General features: G+C 45.8%; 1 protein-coding gene across 7 annotated transcripts in view; it reads left to right on the forward strand.

The window, feature by feature from the left end:
* PLA2G2C (phospholipase A2 group IIC) overlaps window positions 1-17972 on the forward strand; it is a 91250-nt gene that overhangs the window by 14164 nt on the left and 59114 nt on the right. For 2 of the 7 annotated variants that reach the window (XR_012031808.1, XR_012031813.1), the window contains one exon: window positions 14354-14571. The exons of 2 other annotated variants lie outside the window; for them this stretch is intronic. The gene's annotated coding sequence lies outside the window, so the exon portion shown is untranslated. Of the gene's footprint in view, window positions 1-1821; window positions 2012-6416; window positions 6543-11038; window positions 11188-14353; window positions 14572-17972 lie in introns of those variants that run through there. 3 more of the 7 variants (XR_012031812.1, XR_012031814.1, XR_012031811.1) reach the window with 3 other exon arrangements.

Below are 17972 nucleotides of genomic sequence, written 5' to 3' on the forward strand. Positions count from 1 at the left end.
GAGAAAGGACTTCATCAGAGTGAGATGTAGCAGGAAGTTGGATAGCAGTCACATGGCCTAGCTGCAGAACTTGGCTTTGCTGGTCTTAGAAACAAGAGAAAAGAGAAACTAACTTCATGAACCCCGATCACATGAGGAACACTAGATGCATCATCTGATCCCTGAAACAACCCCATGCAGTGGGTATTTTTATGTTCCTTTCATAGCCTGGGAGACCAGAACTCTGCAAGGCGAAGCAATTTGTCCACTGTTGCATAGTAATAAGTGACACACCTGCCTGTCACTGCACCCCTTCCACCAAGCCACGAGGTCATCTTGATGCCTTTCCTTGTCTTGGGTTCTGCATTGTTTCTGGAGGTCAGCCCTTCATTTAGAGGTTTTACTTCTGGGTATTCCAAGTAAAGAGTTTATACTTGAGTCTCTCTCCTACTCTTCACCTTCACTCTAAGCTAGAGCAGTGGTTCTCCAATGGAGGAGGGGGGATTTTCCTCCCCAGGTGGCATCTTAAAGGGCTGGAGACATTTTTGGTTGTCACCCTGGGCAAGTGGGCTACCATTGGCCCCCAGAGGGGAGAGACCAGGGATGATGCTCAACATTCTTCAGCACGCAGGACACCATTCCACAGCAAAAAAATTATCCCACCCAAAATGTCAGTAGTGCTGAGGATGAGAAACCTGAGTTAGAGTAAGTCTCTTCTTGTCTTTGTGAACATTGAGGAAGTAGGTTCTTTCTGTAAGTTTCCCTGAACAGTTCTTGCTATGCTTGCTCCTGCCACTCTTAACTCCGTGAAAAGCAGCCACATTATCCTATGCTGGAGGGTAATCTGTGCTGGTTGCAGCTTCCACACATGAGGTGAGGGGTGATGGGGTGGGAGGGTCTTTCTTCTTCACCCCCTCCTCAATTCTTGCTCATCTTAATTGATTCTCTGAAATTTTAATTCTCATGAAGAGCTTAACCTCCAGAGTCAAACCGCCTGGGGTTTGGATTGTGAGCATATGACTTATTCAGAACAATCATTTAACTCCTCGAAGACTCAAGGCCCAACTTCAAGGTGGAAATAACAAGAGCACAGAGCTAGTTAGGGTGGATTTGAGGATTTAATGCGATAGTTCATATAAATCACAGTGCCCAGGCAGATGGTAAATATTCAATATGTGTCTGGCATTATTGTTACTCTGAGCATCTTATTTCACCTATTAGCTCTTTTTTTGAGTCATTTGTTTCTTTGGAAAGCATCTGGTACAGTGAGAAGGATACAGACACTGGAGTGAGGCATCCCAGGGTTCTGGTCAGTTAGTTCTGCTAATTTGCTGGCTATGTGACCTTGGTCAGCTTCCTTCTCTGAGCCTCATTTCCTCCTCTGAAAGCTGAGATAATCCTCCGACATCATAATTCTTGTCAGGATTAAGCTGGTCAACAGTCTGACACTTAATGTGTGTTCAGTAAATGTTAACCACCCATTCTGTTTGGAATCTTCCCGAGTATTGATGAATGAGCATTTTTGAAGCATCTTACGCACACCAAACTTGCAGAAGATGAATCATGCCTGAGAAAGATTGGGGAGGATAATCTTCACATCGGGGAGACCAAAAAGCCTGCAGAGTAAAGGTTTAGGGGCTCAAGTCTGTGGGGGGGGGGCAGGGACCGAGACTGTGCTACCCTCTTCAGAACATGTTTTCAATAAAACAGAAGTAAAAGTCAATGCAAGGACTCATTTGGGGGATCTGTGACAAAATTCAGTATCAAGAACATTGTTTAGACATGTCATTCCAAGACTGCAGTAGCTGAGGGTGAACATGGATTTGCTCCATTTCTCTACAGGAGTTAGCAAACAGAAAAGAAATGCCTAGACAACAATGGGGAAAGAGGGTGTTGTGCTGGAACTTTCCATTTGGCCCTCCAGACCTACTCTCCACCTGCTCTCTGCCCCAGAAGGCCAGACCACAGGGATCGCATCCATGACTTCTGCCATTCTTTGAGCCTTGACTAGCAAGGGAAGGAAGAGAGTAAGGTAGGGGTACTTATTTCCCTGGCCCCCTCCCTGCAGCTTCACTTCCAGCTGGCTGGTCTCCAAAGACCACAGCTTTTATTCAGGCAACTCTGCTTCCACAGAATGTTCTCTCTGTGTTCTTACTGACGGCTCCCTGCCCTGTCCTGGCAGCCCGGGGGTGTAGTAATGGCTCCCCAAGGTCACCAGCCCCACCATCCTGCACTCTCCCTCATGCTGCCCCATGCCCTGCCCACATCTCACAAATGGCGCTTTTATTAAACTCATCCCAAATTTGAGTGTGCTGTGCACTTGCTGCTACTACCTTAATTGAAGAGGAGGAACTCACAACAGACATAGTCCTGGCAGAAGAAATGGGGCAAACAACAAGCCAGGAGTGGTTTTCATCCAGAGAGCAACTCTTGTTGCTGCAGAAAGCAAGAGAATTTGGGGTTTTAATTTTAAAATGAGATTAAGCAAGCCTCATTTGGGTGGGCCATTTTCTAGGACATTCTGTCATATAGCACTCATATCTGCATTTGGGCTTTACCCTCTCCTTCGCTGGCCTGCCTGGCAACAAAGTTCAGCCTGGCTCCATCCTGTCTTAATCACCACCGGGCAGTGCAAGACATAGACATGCTTCCTGTCTGTATAGAGATGACTGGGCATTCCCACCAAACTGTCATAGCTTCCCCCATATCTGTCTTCTCTGTGGCACAGAGGATTACTGTACTACAGCCAGGCTCATGTTAAACTATTAATTTACATTTAAAATGTCTTCAATATGTCCACGGGGATCTCCATTCCATATGTTTGCAAGAGCTCTGGGGCCAGCAGTGGGTTTGATTTTGAGTGCTTTAAAATGAAGGCTAAACGTGATTTGCAATAGAGCAGTGCAAGCAATAGCATGGTGGCTAGGTGCCTCTTTAGTTAAGTCCTGACCTCCACTGCTTCCCACAAACAGCGTCAGAGGCTGATAGGTTGCAGTAGACCCTAGGAACCATCTCCTTTAACTGGCCCCACCCCCCTTGGCTTAAACTCTTCCCTTCCCTCCTCCCTTCCTCTCTCCCTTCTTCCCTTTCTTCCAAAAATGGGCTAAGGGCTAAGTTGATCACCTCTATTAGTTTCTTATGACTGCTATAACAAATGACCACAAGCTCGGTGGCTTAACACAACACAAATTTATTATCTAACAGTTCTGGAGGTCAGTACTCCAAAACAGACCTCACCAAGCTAAAATCAAGGTGGCGCTGTTTCTTCTAGAAGTTCTAGAGGGGAGAATCCCATTTCTTTGTCTTCTCCAGCTTCTAGAGGCCACCCATCCTAATGATTCCATTAGGCACTCTTGGCTAATCCAGAATAATCTGGCTCAATATCCTTCATTTAATCACATCTGCAAAGTCTCTTTTGCCAGGGAAGATGCTGTATTTACAGGTGCTGGAGATTAGGTGGTAGATATCTTTGGAAGGTCATTATTCAGCCTGTCACACTACCCCTCAAACAGCTTAATTTCTGCAAATTATGCTTGCATAGCACCTACACTCTTTATTCACAGTACCCATCAATGCTGGAACTCACTGCTTAGTTGTGCAATTATTGATTTAATGTCTGTCTCCCCATAACTGGACAAAAAGCTCTCCAAATGAATTAATCAGAGATGTTTTGACTATTACTATCACTTTGTCAGAGCTTCTTAGCAGCCAAGGCAAGGGAGGAAGCATGTTGAGAAGAGAAAAAGAAGAGAAAAGAAAACAATGGCTTACATTGCACCATCACTCATCTCTGCACCAGCAATATTTGGAGTGCTTTTAACCTATTCAATTCACACATTATAAAGGAGGGGCTATCATCTATAAGTAAGTGGCGTAGTAAGGTTTTGAAATCCATGCTCTTAACCAGTGTCATATAAGGACTCTCAAGCAGTATTTCCTGTGCCTTAAGAGAAGTCTGAGTGGCAGGGATGAAGGAGGGAGAGGTCAGTTTTACAGACATCTCAGGCAAGACTTTCCAGAGGATGTAATAAATGGAAGGCAGATAGGGGTGTGCCAAGTTAGGAGGTGTTGGAGGGGGCAGGAGAGTTTTAGGGAGAGTAGGACAGGGCTACCAGGCAGAGGAGATGGTGTGAATCAAGTTCCAGGCAGAAAATCGGCTTAGTCTTTTCTAGAAATCGAAGGTAATACAGTCCTGCTAGGTAATACAGTCCTGCTAGGTGACAGGTAGGGCACAGGTCAAGAAGTGAGGTTGATGCTGGGACAAAAGTGCCATTCTGAGGATTCTGTGGATAATACCCGGGCTTCAGATATTATGAGAAGCATTAGAAGATTTTTGATACAGAAATTTTAACAAAATCAGTGTTTTCACCAGGAGGAAGGAGGGTTGTAGGATTAGGATGCTAAAGGCAAAGGGCAAATGGAGAGTGTGTGAATGGGAAGCCTAGTGCCAAAACCTAGAGCTTTGTGGCTCTAGTCCAGGGCATTCTCGGCTATGCCTCTGGACCCTCCCAAAGGCCTCACCACCATACACAAAGGGATGGGGTGGGGGAATAGCAAACCCTCTGTTGTTTTGAATGAATAAATTTGATGTCCAATCACTGTTTTAGAACCAGTCAGAAAGAGTGGAATGATCCAGAGAGAAATGCACTTAATTATTAACTCACAACACCTTCCTTCAAGAAGCTTGCCTTGCTCAACTCATTCAGAAACTATTTCTCCCTCTTGTGAACACTTCCCACTATTGTTTCTGCCACTCACATTCATTCAATCAACAAATACCTGCTGAGTACCTACCATGTGCCAAGCACTGCATTAGACACCATGATAACAGAAATGAACAATCTTGACCTGTTCTTTACCCTTGTGGAGTTTATCCTGCTGGGAAAATAAATCAGCAAACAAATAAATGCATACATTGTAGCATGATTTTAAGTGTGTTGAACCCCATGAAGAAGTTGAGGGTGTTTGGAAAAGATGTGAGAGGGAACCTGATTATGGCAGATTGCACCATTGGTCCCAGTTCTTTGTGTCTCCTTATAGCTTCAACCTTGTCATGTGACTTTGGAAGTTTCTCTCACTACTCATCCTGTTGACTTTTGACTTGGCCATGTGACTTTCTTTGGCCAGTGAGATGAAGTAGAGATGACAGTGAGCCAATTCTAAGTGTAGACATGACAGGTCTTGTGTGTTCCAATTTACATTTTTGTGCCTCTCTATCACCTTGAAAATATGCCTCCTAGCAGGAGGTTGGGAGGTAGTGGAGCAGAGCCACCCCAAGGGAGACATTCTAGCTAAGCAGAGTCTAGACTAAAGGACCTTTGAGTCTTAAAGGTGAATGAGAGATGCTCACATACTTCAGGCCTACCCAGGAACCTATAGAAACTGAAACAGAGTCCACTGAACTTCCTGTTTATGATGCCTTGAAGCCCCACCAAACCAAGGTGGGATTCTCAAACCCCAATACTCATGTGGATGGGCAGCCTTTTGGAGGCAGCCTCATTAAAGGCTAAGTAAACTTATGTTTGGAAAGCTCAACTTCCTCCCACCATGCATCAGTGAGGCATATGAGGAAAATTACCAACAATGCTCAAGCACTGAGTTTTCAGAAAAACATTTCATGAACTAAATATCCTGATTACTAAGTACACAGCATCATACCATCCATTTTTCTAGCAAGTGGTAATTTAAAGACCATTCAAGGAGACACACCACATGCTCTAAGTGATATAGTAGGTGTGATGAACATGATCCTCATGCTGGGGGACTTCCAGGAAATATGTAATTGGGCAAAGGAAGGGAGAGATGTGACATGACATGGGTGGGTCACTCCCTATTAGAAAAATATACGTGTGCTGGTCACTAAAGAAGTGGATGTGCTATAAAAAGAAGTGAGTGAGAGAGCCCAGATGAGATCAGCAGAGCTGATCCCAGCCAATCCCAACCCAGGTCAGCTGATATCTAGCTAACCTGCACCCTTGCGAGTTCAGTAAGCGCTCATCGATGTAAGCTGCTAAGATTGTTGTGGCTATTTGTTATATGGCATTGTTGCTTACAGTTAACGATACATTGACAATCTAGGCAGTCTGTGGCCAGATTCCTTTAAAAAATGGCATCTCAGTGAAAGCTAAGGTAAGTGGATGAAGGAAGAGGAGAGGAGCATTCTAGGCTGAGGCATGAGCAAAGGTCCTAAGTGGGAAGGACACAAACATTTAAGAAACTAAAAGAAATCAGGATTTCCTGGAGGGTGCAAAAGTGACCAGATGTGGTGGGAGAGCACAGGCAAGGAAACAGATATCTGTACACTTCCCTGCTCTGGTATGGCACATGCAAAATTAACATGCTATGGTATTGTGCATTTTTTGTGATGTTCCCAGGTATAATTCTCTTGGGGAAAGGGTCCATGGTTTACTTATCTTCGTCTCCTCTTACTTGGCCAGAGCAATATCCCACACCACAGGAAATGCCCAATGAAGGAAGGAGTTCAGCTAAGAGGAGAGGTGCTGAAAGAACAGCTCCCTGGCATCTCCTAAACTTTGGACAATGGCTACAATTTTTCTTCCTTGGTAATTAGTTCATTTATAACGCTGTTGTTTGAAATGGGAGGTCTTTCTCCTTTACCTGTTACTCTCTATTTTCATACTGAGCTTTTTGTTTCCTTGTGGCATTTCTTACTATCTGATGCTATATTTACAGAATTATTGTTTTGGCATCTGTCTCTTCCACCAGAGGGCAAGGACTTTGTCTTGCTCATGACTGTATCTTCAGTGTCACGGACTGTGCCTGACACAGATGGAGAGGCACACGAAATTTTTTTGGAAAAAAAAAAAAAGCATGTTCAGATGCTGAAATAGTTCATGCTGAAGAGCCTTCCAAAAAGCACAACCCAGAAGCTAGTGTATTAATTATCTGTTGGTTCAGTAAGAAAGTGGGACAAAGCTTTCGTACATAGAATAAGTATCTATGGACAAAGCAAAAGAGGTGATTAAATCACCTATTATCCTTGCTGGGACATGTGGGGCCTTAGGCTAAGGCCCTATAGTTAAGTGGTTAGAGTATTGTATCAATTATTTGTTGCTGTGTAATAAACCAAGACTATGTGGCTTAAAACAATCACCATTGCATTTGCTCACAATTATGTAGGATAGAAATGTGGGATAAGTTCAGCTGGGTGGTTCTGCTGGTCTCATCTGAATTAACTCATGTGGCTTCTATCATCTGGCAAGTAGTCTAGGACTGGAAGAGCCAAATGTTTGTGGTGTTGGATGTTGACTGAGCCATTCTCCCCTCAGGACTTCTTGTCCTCAAGGATGATGGCAGCTTCAGGGCAGCAGGTAGGGTGATCAGCCATGCTGCTTTGCTTGGGATTATCTTGATTTTAGCAATGAAAATCCCAGATCACAGGAAACTCCTGAGAGAATCGGGATAATTGGTCATCCTAGCATTGAGGAAGAAAGAGAGTGGGAGTTACACAGTTTCTGAGGTCCAGGCTCAGAACTTCCACAGTGAGATGAGACTTCTGTTACCTTTTGTTAAGCATGTCCCAAGGCCAGCCCAGATTCACAGGGTAGAGAAATAGACTCCATCCCTCAAACACATTTTGCAAAGGGAAATGCATGCAGGGATGCATGCATTTTTGCAATTTACTGCAAGTTTTGTGAAAAGTAAGACCACAGACTCAGAACTCAAACTAAGGCTTTTTATGCTTATTGAAAAATCTGTACAAAGGAAGGAAGTATTACCAGTCACCGTTAGCCAAATGTTGAGTGACAGTTGACTTCAGTGTCTTAATACATGAAAACTTTAGGCTTCCTTGTATATGCAAGCACCACCTAAGACCCCTTTCTTTGGAACAATTCCTGCGGTCAGCAGATTAGGAGGGGTGGTGACATATTCAGGCAAAGGAGAGAAGACTTCTTGGTCATTATGAGAGAGGAGGGCCAGTCTCATCATCATAGAAATGTGAATGCCAAAAATGCAATTGCTAACCTGTTTGTCCAGTAAAAAAATTGGGGATAATAACAATTCATATTTATATAATGCCTACTGTGTGCCAGACATGGTTCCAGTGTAGGCGATTTACACATTTAAAATTCACATTTATAGGTGAGGAATCTGAGGCCTAACATCACCTAGGTAGCAGGTGGTAAAGTTGGCATTTGAACCCGGGCAGTCTGGCTCTGCATCTGCATCGCAAGGAGCTAAGGAGGTTGCTCTGAGGGTTAGAGAGAGGACACGGCCGGAGAGTTTGGTTCCGGAACAGAAGTGCAAGGCTCGAGTTCCCACCCGGACGGGAAGGGAGGCGCCTCCTGCGCAGGCGCAGTCCGCACCGGCCTGGAATAGCGGGCGAGCCCGGGGGATGGGAGGTCCCGGGGTCCGGGGGTCCTTCTTCCCGGCGTGCGGACGCGGCGGGCTGGGGCGGAACGGGCCGCGGAGGGTGGGGGTGAGGCGGGGGCGGAGTGGGGAGCGGAGCGCGAGGGGGAAACCCCGGAGCAGCGCTGGAAGATGTGGAACCGGAAGTGCCGTGGGTGTCGCGCGTAGCGGACCCCTCGGAGAGAGAATCGGCGCTGCGCATGCGCGCCCATTCTGCAGCCCGGCAGACTGAGCCCGGCCCTCCCGGGAGCGCTGCGGGGACGCCTTAGCTTCCTTTTTTTGGTGTCTGAGCCTGGATTCCTCATCTGTGGGCTCCTGCTCCTGTCTGGCCTCGTGCATTCGGGGACACCCCCCCCCCCCCCGCCCCAGGCACTGTGCTAAGTGCAGCTTGCTCCTGAGATCGTCCTGGGGAGACCAGATGAGATCATGCAAGAGAAAGCGCTCCTGTCCTAGATGTGAGCTCGTGGGAACTCGCATTTTCGTTTTTATTAAGAAAGACGGAGTTCAAGCGCTGCCGTCTCCTGGCCTCAGGATCCCCCCCCCCCCCCCCCCCCCCACTCCGCAGTGCATCCTGACCCCTCCTGCCCCGGGAGGGGAGCGACCTGGCCATTTGCACTGCTCTAAGTCGTTCCCTGGCAGGTTGGGAGTGGATTTCGATCTCCTAATTTGGTTTGGGAGGTTGAAAATTGTTGATGCCGACATGGAACACTTGGCTCCTGCTTTCCTTCCTTCGCCCCTTGGTTGATAAAAGCAAACGAACAAGAAGCAGTGATTGGGAAAAAAACACCCTTGGCCATTCTCGTTCCTTCCTCCTTTCGTTCCCAAGCCTGGGAGCTCCATCTGTGGACATATGACATTTATTTTCTAGTAGTTTAGGACGTGTTTGTGCAACAGCTGAGTTGGACAAGACCTTGTGCTGAGCTATCAAGGTCCACGACCTTGTGCCATCAAGGTCCGGGGACCTTGTGCCGAGCCATCAAGCTCCATGGCCTTGTGCCGAGCCATCAAGCTCAACCTTGTGCCGGGCCATCAAGCTCCGCAACCTTGTGCTGGGCCATCAAGGTCTGCGACCTTGTGCTGGGCCATCAAGGTCCTTGACCTTGTGTCATCAAGGTCCGTGGCCTTCTGCCGAGCCATCAAGGTCCACGGCCTTGTGCCATCAAGCTCCGCATCCTAGTACCGAGCCATCAAGGTCTATGACCATGATATATGTGGTCCCTGCTCTCAAGGAGCTTACAGTATTGAGGGGAAAAGACTGTGATGGGGGATCTCCTACAAGTCGGGTTAAATTAGGCATTAGCGGAGATTTCACAGACAACCTCCATTATTTTATAAAAAACCATGGGTCGTTTTATTGTACTCGTGATTAGCATTGTGTCTTCAGTGAATGCCGTTTAGAGCCAAAGTTACATGCTTTCCCAGACCCTTACTGGTCATTAAAAAAAAAAAAAAAAGTAATTTAAGTACTTTACCTGCTCCCGGGCCACCCTCCACCATGACAGACATTCCCCTGCATCTGGGAACACGGTCTCAAAGGAGCTATATGAGACAGAAGAGAATTTCTGAGCCTTAAATGTGTTTTTCTTGTTAGTGGGCTTTGGGTTTTGCCGCCCTGTCCCATAAGAGTTGACCCTCAGGCTCTGTTACACTGTTATTTCAAGGCACAGTGCAACTACTGCACTTTTCTCCCCATCTGTATCATACTGATCTTCTTTTTCTTTAAACGGTAGCATTCACAGTCCGCTGCTCTGACCTTGACATTTAATCATAGACCACTTTGCATTGTTAGTTAACTTTCTTGTACATTATGTGTTGTTGAGCAGGGATTCAGGGACACCGTACAGTAGATGAAAAAACACAGCTTTGGGAGAGCAGAAGATCTGAGTTTGAATTCTGGTCCTGCTGCTTAGTGGCTACGTTTCTAAGACTTCATGCACCTCCGTTTGTTCAGCCGTCACATATAAAGGTGTCTTCTGCAGGTGTGCTCCTCCTAGGCATGTAGTGAGGCTTAAATCAGATAATGAAATAAGATGGGAAACGCCTAATTTTCCTTCCCTTCTCACCTTTATGTTTACTGTTCCTGACCCTATCCAGCTTTTGTGTCTGTAGGCTCTATTTAATACTAGCGGAATGAATCAGGGCCTGTCACTTACTGTTAAATCATGAGTGTGGATTGAGGTTTTCACCCAGAATCATAAAATTTTAGGATACACGTCTTCTGATTCTCAGCCCGATGCCACTCTTTGGTGTAATCTACACTGAGCATTTCTTTAATACATGTTGAGTTCAAAGCACTGTCTCATCAAAGAGATAGACGAGGCTGGGTTCCTGCACCCAAGAGGTGTCAATCTGCCTGGGAAGCTCAGGGTCTCCATCCTCTCTGTGTTGCCTCTATCCCAACAACTAATCCTATAAAAGTTGAGGTGCTCTGTGGTATGGCCCCAGGTCATCACTTAGCTTTACTGTCTCCTTGGATGAGCCCACCCACCTCCCTGGCTTTGAATACCCAGTATATGTCAGAGACTCCCAAACGTATATCCGAAGTCTAGACTGTTCTTTTAAACTTTGAACACGCAACTATTTAACAAATGCACTTATTTCACGACTGCTTCTAATTAAACTTATCTGAAACAAGCCACTATTTCCTCCAAACCTGTTCTACATCCAGTGTCCTCCATCTTCCTTGCAGTCTCCTGTACCTCGCATCCCTCTGCCCACATCCAACAAATCATGAAGTCATGCAGTTTCTGCCTTCAAAATGTAACTGGACCCATATAATTCTCTCCAGCTCCACTGATAACACCATACTTTCTTATGGAACCCTGACCTTTCTAGGGGGTGAGCTATTTATCTTAAATGTAATTATATAGTACTCTTTCCATAAATATTTGACCATTGATTTGCCCACTAGTCTGCGAGCTCCTTGAGACTAGACATCATGTCTCCTGAGCACCCAGGACTGTGCCTACCATACATGGACATCCATTAAATAATGGTTGAAGGAAAAAAAATAATGGTTGAAGGAATGAGCAGTAAGATGAATGTGATGAGAATTCAGAGGCAGAAGAATCACTGAGGCCTCCGGCAGCTGAGACTTGAGTTATTTCTTAGAGGAAAACAAGAATCTTCAAAGGTGACTATGGGCTCTGAATATTCAGGGGACAAAGAGCATGACAGTTTGACAGGAGAGTTTCATATAAGGAAGCAATTGGAAATACAGGTTGGGGATTAAGTCAGGGTTATCTTGTGGATGTCCTTGGGTGACAGGCTAAGAAATTTAAACTTTGTTCTATAGACAGGAAGAAACCACTGGTATTTTTTGAGACCGAGTGCTAACCGTTTGCAAATCAGTAGCAAATCAATGGGACACTCAGTTTCCAGTGAGAGAAACCCATTCCAAATAGACTTACACATAAAAAAGTGAAAGAAAGAAAGAAAGAAAGAAAGAAAGAAAGAAAGAAAGAGAGAGAAAGAAAGAAAGAATAATTTAAAAAGATAAAAATAAAATAAAAATAAAACAAAATAAAAAACAAATAGGCTTACACAAAAGGGAATTTATTGGCTTATACAACTGGAAAGTCCAAGGATAGATTTTACTTTAGGCATAGCCTGATCCAAAAGCTCAACTGGTGTAACTGGTTTCTTCCTGAATCTCTGTGCTCAGCATCCTTCTAGTAGGCTCTTTCCTCCAGTAGGCTCTCCATCATGGTGACAGAATGGTTGCAGCAGCTCCAGGATCACATCTTTCCAGACTGAAGTCCAGGAGAAGGGAATCATCATCTTTCCTGGTGGCTCTAATACCTGGAATTGAATCTAGTCAGCTGGGACAGCCTGGTTTGGTTCAGATGCCCCTTCTCAGGACCAGTCAGTATTTGTTACCAGAGGGATGCAGTGTGCCAGGTAGCTTAGGCCTATGCAGTTTGAAGTTCAAATTCACAGCCCTGCTTCCCCAGTTCAGGGTAGAATCCTCCCAGACCAAACCACAGTGAAGGAGACCAGGGAGGAGCAAATTTCCAAATAAAAAGAGAATTGTTGCCGGAAGCAGGGTACTTGGAGTCTGGGCCCCAAACCAGTGAATGCCCAGAACAGGAGGGAGGGTCAGTCCAGTGATGTACAGAACGGACTGCAGCAGGGAGCAGTGCCCTGCTGGGGTTGTTCATTCTGATTGCTGCAGTGGCCTGAGAGCCTGCGACTCTGCCACTCAGTTCTTTGCAACCATCAAAGAGCCTCTTACAGTCCTCTGCTTGCCAAAGGCCTCCGCAGATCTGCTGGGTTGTCTCCACAGAGATCCATCAGAAGGGCCGGAAGGAGCTGGGATGGATACAGGTTGCCTAGGAGCATACCTGTCTCCTTGTCCACATCTTGGTCACATGCTGCCATTTAAGCAGAAGATTCATTTCATTTTAGAAACTGTTGCAGCGGTATATTTGGAGGAAGAGGTTGTGAATTTGGCAGGATCGTCAACCTGTTTAGGCTCATGGGGATTTCATTCTTTCTGGATTTATTGTTATAAAAATTAGTAGTGCCTAGGTGGTACAGTTGGTTAAGCATCCAACTCTTGCTTTTGGCTCAGGTCATGATCTCAGGGTGGTGGGAATCGAACCCCACGTGGGGCTCCCCGTTCAGCAGGGTGTCTGCTTCAGATTCTGTCCCTCTGACCCTCCCACCCCCACCTGCTTGTAGGCATACATGTGCATGCGCTCACTCTCCAAAATAAATAAATGAATCTTTTTTTTTAAGTGGGTTAAAAAACAAAAGACCAGCAGATTCTTTTTTAGTTTTCTCATCATTTTTATTTATTCCACAAATAACATCACAACCACAATAAAGGAAGAATAAAAGATGGGGAAGCGAGCAGGCTACTGTAAATGTCTCTTTAAAAAAGACACACGGCCCTTGGCAGACGTGTCAATGTCTTCAGTTTATCTCTTAGCCTCTAAATGCATACTTGTCGAAAAAAAAACAACCCACCTCATTTTGTAATAGCACCAAGAGGCACATTAGTACAAAGTGCAGGGTACCTCTGGTGAAGTTTTTAATAAGTAAGTACTGGCTAGACAAGAAAAGCTGTAGTCCATACTCATCCAATTTAAGGAGGAGGAGCCTGAGGAGAGCGGAAAGGAATCTGTATAATGTGTTTTTACTTTCTGCCTCCAGGCATTTCTTCTACTGCATAGTCTCCCATGAGAAAGTGATGCAAATCTTTCTAAACGGTTTTCTATCTACTGATGTAATCTCTTGAGAGCTGGTGCGATCCCCAAGCTCTCAACTTTCTGCAAACTCCATAGAACCAAGGAAATATTAAATACATATTTGTTAAAAAAAATAAATACATATTTGTGAATGAGGATGATGAACTGTTTTGTAATGACCTTGGCTGAGAGGGGGATGGGCCCATGCAGGACACTCTCATGGAAAGATTGCCATCTGACAGATTAATCTACTTTGATACAGGTTCCTCCCTCCCCCCACCCTCCGCCTCCGGCGCTTTTAAGTCTTTTTAACAATTCATGGCCCACCTATTAATTTAACGTGATTGAGACAAACATTTTCAGACTGTAATTGAAAGAGCATAGCTTTTTCAAATGTGCGGGGAAGACTAGTATTTGCAAAGCCTCTGGACATCGGGAACATCTGACAGGTATGCAGGTGGTAAATTGAATAAATAGGATCTATGATGTGCTGGAAAGTGGTTTCTGTAAATAGGAAATTAATGTTGCCCGCAATGAGTCAGATCTGAAATAACGGTGTTTAAAACTGTTGACTCCCACTCAGGTATTTTAAGGACTGAGTCAGCCATCCTTAACCCTTTTCAAAATGCAAGGTACTAGAATATGACAGGCTGCGACCCTGAAGCATTATCGGTCCCCTCTGGGTTCATTTGCATAATATGCACACACGCCAGTATAATCAACATTTATCAGCTCATGCCCTTCAACATTAATGGAGCCGTTTCCTGAATGCTTCTGAGGAGATGTCTTTTCCCTGTCTCTCTGCCACGCAGCCTCCAGTCAGCCGATTCGCCTTCCTTTCCTGTTCCTGTGAAGATGCTCCTGGCTAAGCAGAGAGAAACTCTAGCCTGCTGCTCCATCTTCCTCGCCCCCCACACTCATTGCAGCATCCTGTCCATGGCCACTTTGGTTGAGTGCCCCCTCCGATGAACTATGTTCTTTCCTTTCAGGCCTTCGTTTTCCTGAGAATTGAAAAATCCTCACAAGTGTATGGAAGTGTTATTTATTTATTTATTGTTTTATTTATTTTTTTTAAAGATTTATTTATTTATTTGACAGAGAGAGAGAGAACACAAGTAGGCCGGGGAAGAGGGAGAGGGAGAAGCAAGCTCCTCGCCTAGCAAGGAGCCTGATGTATCCCAGGACCCTGGGATCATGACCTGAGCAGAAGGCAGATACTTAGCCAACTGAGCCACCCAAGCACCCCAGCATATGGAAGTTTTAAGACACTCTTCTTTACAGTGACTTTTTTAAATGCAAGCATTTCCTCCTCATAATAATGATGTCATTAATTATATAGCATAAGCCCCTACACGTGGGAACCCGTATCAAACAGGCTTTTTGTTTGAAGCAGCGCCCTTTTCTGCTTCTGCAGGTGCTTTGTTAAGCGCAGACAACAGTGAATTGCACACCTCCCCTCTCCCTCTTAATCACACTGTGTCTACACCTGTCCTTGCTCTTTGGGGAGCAGGGCTCTGACTGCAGCGCTCCTCCAGCACCCCACCCCCCCGACCCCAGCCCTGTGTAGTCAATATTCCCCTAGTTGGTCCCTGCTCTGTGGTGGATGTGGGTAATGCCTCCCCACCGTGCTCTCTTCGTCAGCCCTGAGCATTTCAAGTGAAAGCGTGCTTGGCGGGAGCAGATGTGTGCTGTGCACCCACCCTGGCTCATCCTCATTAGCTGTCTTTCTTCAAGGCCAAGCACCAGGGAAGTGCAAGCTCCAGCCCTGCTGCTGATGCTGAAAGCCGGATGTTCCGATGATGTTCGGATGCGCGCAGATTTCTCCCTGAGCAGCTGTTTCGTTCTGTTTTCCTCCTCTGCATCTCTTGAACCCATTTTCAGAAAATAACATTCCTTTGATGCCTGAGCCAGGGATGCTCTAAATGTTGGGGTACAGCTGTTTGTCAAATGTCCGTCGTGCAAAAGGCACCTGCTCTCTACTGCATCTTTTAATCCCCCTACCAACTCGTGGAGTCCGAAAGACCTGGGATTGAATGCTGGCACTGCCACTCACAGCTGTGTGACCTCAAGTACCCCAAGTGACCTCTCTGAGCTTTATTTCCCTACCTGTATAATGAACGTAATAATCCCCCTCCATAGGATTGCTGTGGGATTTCAGCAGGATGGTTACCGTAAAGCCCTTCACGCCGTGCCCTGGCATATAATAAACGCTTAGGAAGGGATAGCTATTATCACAGAGAGTTTGAACTTGGCTGGGTTACTTGACTTATCCAAGGTTATGCACCTAGCAAGTGACAGAACTGAGCTATGGATTCAAATCTTTATCAGGTTTCCTTTTCTCTCTCTCCTCCTTCATTAGGAAGGCTGCTGTGTCTGTGCCAGAGCACCACGAAAAAGCAACTGGAGCTCCTGGGTACTTTGGCAGTGAGCTATGCAATTAAACTCCAAGGCTGATAATAATAAAAAAATTATAATATGATAGCTAGTATCTATTGAGTACCCACCATGTCGGGGCGGGGGAGAAGTGTGCTAGCCAATTGGCAGCCTCCTCTAATCTCTTAAACAGTGTTCTCCAAAATTCAGTCATTTGCGTCCTATCTTCACGATTTTTACCACTTTCTGTATGCCACCTATATAGCACTGTCTTACTTAGCTGTCATTAAAATCAATTCCCATTATTACTTAAATAAGCGCACTTGAAAAATAAAAAGCTGTTGCCATCACTGGAAATTGAAAGCCAGCATCTTTTACCATAAACAGAAGGTGACCAGGAATATAAATACAATAAAAACAAAGCAGTATTGTCAGGGTCCAGCCAGATGATGCTCTGGCCCTGAGGCCTGTTCTCTGTTCAAAAGGGAGATTAGCAGGTGTTAGAGAAGCAGTCAGTAAAGACATGCTGGAACCAGACAGGTAGTTCTTCTGGCCTCAACTGGAACGCCTGGAAGAGAAGGTCCTCATGTGTGATGCCATGTTCTTCGACGCCCTGTCAGGATGCCACCTGCTATTTTTTTTTCACCTGTCTCTGTGTCTCCTGCTGAGGGAAACATTGCCACGTGAGGGGCTTGCGGGGAGCTGTTGGTGCCCCATACTATGGATGATGGTGGCTCAGAGAGGTCGTCACATCCTTTACCCAAGATCATGCATCTAATAAATGATAAAAGATAGAGTTAGAACCAAGGTCTTTCTCAATAGAACATGAGAGAAATGTGTCAGACTTCAACAACCTCGAGGATGGGGTCTACCCCGGGGGTGTCAGAGAGCTTGCTTGAGTTTTCTGTTACAAGTTCATGGTCATGGAGCTCATTTGGTTGTCAAGATCCTTAGCAGCCGAGGAGGCCCTGACACCCTTGGGGAGATGGGTGGCCTGGGTGCCTGCAATTGGCCAGGAAGGGGATCCATGTGGATGGCAGTCACCGCCGCTGGATGTTGAGCTGTGGCTGTGCACCTGCTGCCTCCCTGCTAGAAGGAAGACTGGCTGGATATGTGATGCGACAGGCAGAGGGGAGAAGGTGGCGGGACCTGTCCTGGGTCAGGTGCTGTCCTAGGCATGCCAAGGTCAGTGATTGGAGACACTGGAGCAGTGGAAAGAGGAGAAGCCCTAGTTCAAATCCCAATTATTCCATTAAATCACTTACTGTGGTAAATGTGGGGAAATGCTCACCTTTTGTCCCTCACTTTCCAATCTGAGAAACAGGGATGATGCTTATCCTCCCTCACAGGGTTCTCTTGAAGATGAAATGAGCTAAAGCTTGAGTATCTAGCAACTCACTACCTGCTCATCAAATAATAGTTTTCTCTTGACCCTCCTCCCCTCCAGACTGGCCCTAGATGCTTCTCTAAATCCTCCTGCCCTTCCCAGCCCCACCGTCCTGAAAACGGATATAATTTTGAGGACCTGGGTCAACCCCTTGCGTCTTGGCTATGTGGTGGGAACATAATGTCCCTCACAGATTGAGAGTGCCTTTACCGTTTGTAGTGGTTGGTCATCTCCAACCAATCGTGTATTATAGCCTGGTGAGGGGTTTTTGTTTTTCTTCCTTAGGAAAGGTTTGGGCTTTCTGCCTGTTACCATTCCCATGAGAGAAAACATCATGGCATCTGGCCTTTGCTGAGGCTACTATGCTCTGCTGTGTGGCCTTTTCTTCCTCTTTCTGGCCAGACTCATCAGACCAGCTTTCTTGGGCTTGGGAATATTGGAGCGGAGTGATTCTAGGAATTGCCTGCCATCCTTCTTCTGGGTTTTGCCTGACAATGCAGGAAGGGACCTGGCAGAGAGGAAGTAGTTGTTTTCCATGACTCAAACCTCCAAAGGATAAGGCTGTGTGGCCAAGACCAGGTATTGCCCTGAGGGCCTCCAGTGAGGTTGTGCTATATGAATTCCAGTTCCACCTTGCTCATTCCTTCTCAATGGAGTAGTGGGTTTCTACA

This window comes from Canis lupus, chromosome 5 (genome assembly GCF_048164855.1).
Source record: "Canis lupus baileyi chromosome 5, mCanLup2.hap1, whole genome shotgun sequence".
NCBI lineage: Eukaryota > Metazoa > Chordata > Mammalia > Carnivora > Canidae > Canis > Canis lupus.